We start from the raw sequence: 2,802 nt of genomic DNA on the forward strand, positions 1-2,802 counted from the left end.
TTGTCTCTATGTTCAAATTCTGAGTGACAGACTCAATACACATAAACTTAAGCTTTGCAATGTATCTTTAAAGAGTGCAAAGCAGAAATGTGGCTATAGTAATTAAATTATCCCTAGTGTATGATGTTCTTATAAGTGCATGCTAACCACTCAGTAACATTTGACCTTGTTTCACAGAAAAGTCTTTTTCCATAGATTAGTTTGCATTTCAGGTAATTTTATATTTGGCCTTACAAAGATCTTTTGGGATTTATCCAATTAAGCTCTTAAATATGATACCTTTATGCAATATTTCTACAAGACACACTGTGTTCCCCAAAGTTTAAAGATCACACAGCACTGAATTTTAAAGTAACACTTATGAGATTTCATTGCATATCTACATATTGAGTATAAATACTGCAACAGATTTTGTTTGATATGGGCTGTCTCATAAAAAGGTAAATAATTTTTAATCAGTGGTTAAATCAGAATTATCTTGAATATGAAAAAAAAAAATAGAGAGTACACAATTTGGCTTCATTACATTATCCATGAGTTCTTTAAAAGCTTTCTTAACAATTTCTTGATAAGCACCATTCAATACTTAGAGTATGTCAATTGATACTATTACATATTTAAGTAATTCCTCTATAAACATCTTGGCTAAACAAAAACAAAATGACAACAAAAAAAAAGTAAGTACAGCTGTGACAGACTACTTTCAAAAGCACTTAACTCTCCGTTTAAAGAAAGAATTTATTTCTGAGGAATATACATTTATAATTTCCTCTGTACTCATTTTCCTTTTTGTATTTTGTTTCTTAAAGTCAGCAGTGCCCAGAATTTATTCATGCAAGCTCTCAAATTGATTTATTTTAAGTGCCTAGGCACTGATATTTTTGGATTCTGTTACAAGCTTCTTCCTTGTCTTGTCATATAACTTTGATCAAAGTCAGTTGCACTCAAAGTTTTAGGAGTCTCTACTTCTGGTTGTTCCTGCTGAGAAACATGGAGTGTCATCTCCAGAGGTAATGAATACCTAAGAGCTTCAATCTGTTTCATTTGAAGCTTTAAGTGTTCAGCAAATATGGAGAGAAAACTAGATTCAAAGGCAGAAGACTCCAAAAGTCATGAAGCATGCAGAAGTCACTGATACCTCTTAAGGAAGATGTGATAATAATGACGAGAAAGCAAATTTGTACAGAAGCTGTATAATGACAGGACGTGAGGCATACACCACACCAAGCAGAGTAATGAAGGGGGAAAAAGACAGGGCTTCAACTCCCTCAATATTTCTGCTTCCTGGCACCTCCAAAGGATCTTCATCTGAGTTGTAAAATCAGATCTTGATATCTTTGCATGTCATGTTTTTATCTAGGAGGAGAGTATAGCAATATTTATCTGTATCATGTAACACAGACTTTCCAATATTTGCAACATGAATTCTGAAGCCTGAAAGACCTTGTATAAAGATACAGTACCATTCCAACCTCTATGCTAGATTACAGTTTTCAGGTAATCAAAACACAATGTACCATAAATGTAAACAGTGGTGACATATCCTGAGTCCTTCCCAAAAATCTTCACACAAACAAGACCAGACATAGAGAGCTCATCACTGAGCTACTCATTTCATAGTCACTCCAACTGGCTGAAGAACTGGGCTGAGAAACATCTCATGAATTTCAGCAAGGGGAAACACCAAAACCTGCACTGGGGGAGAAACAACGCTGTGCACCAGTGCACGCTGGGGCTGCAGTGGCTGGAAAGCAGAAAAGGACAACAGGTGGATCACGCACCCACATGGCAAAGCAGGCCAGCTGCATCCTGGGCGGGATTAGGGGAAGCATCGCCACCACGTCAGGGGAGGCGATCCTTCCCCTTTGCTCAGTAGTGGCGAGGCACACCTGGAATGTTTTCTGGATTCCCCAATACAAGGAAGATATGGACATACTGGAGAGAGTGCAACAAAAGGCCATGAAGATGATGAAGGGACTGGGGCATGTCTCCTATGAGGAAGGGCTGACAGAGCTGGAACTACAGCCTGGAGAAAGATGAGGGAATCAGGGAGATCTTATCAGTCTATATATAAACGCCTGATGGATGGAAGACAAGGAAGCCAGACTGTCTTCAGTGCTGCCCCGTGACAGGACACAACGGACACAGATTAAAACACATGACACTCCAGGTGAACATAAAACCCCTATACTTTGAGTATGGTCAAACAGTGACTTGGGTTGCTCACAGAGGTTCTGGAGTCTCCATCCTTTGAAATACTAAAAATGCAACTGGACATGGACCTAGGCAGCCTGCTCTGGCTGACCCTGCTTGGGCCAGGGCGTGGACCTTGTCATCTTGCCCTGGCCTTGGTCACTTTCACGGCTGGGTGCCACCCTCGGACACTGCCATGGCAGAGCCTGCTCGGTGACGGGCGGAGGGACTTCCCAGGGAACCAGCGACAGGATAGGATATAGTCTTAAGCTGCACCAGGGAGGTTTAGGTTGGACATTAGTAAGAATTTCTGCATAGAAAGGGTGATTATAAATCAGAAGGGACTCCGAAGGTTCAGGGAGATGGGGGAGTCGCCATCCCGGGAGGCGTTTTAGGAAAGACTGGACGTGGCACTCTGTGCCATGGTTTAGTGGACAGGGTGCTGTACGGTCATAGGTTGCACTCGATGATCCCAGAGGTCGTTTCCAACCTTAACGACGCCGTGCCTCTGTGAGCGCCGCGCCGCTGCCGATCCCGGCGGGAGCGGGCGGCTCCGGGCCCGCGCGGCGGCTGGCGGGAGCGGGAGGGCGCTGTGACGTGGCGCCCCAG

This window comes from Corvus hawaiiensis, chromosome 3 (genome assembly GCF_020740725.1).
Source record: "Corvus hawaiiensis isolate bCorHaw1 chromosome 3, bCorHaw1.pri.cur, whole genome shotgun sequence".
NCBI lineage: Eukaryota > Metazoa > Chordata > Aves > Passeriformes > Corvidae > Corvus > Corvus hawaiiensis.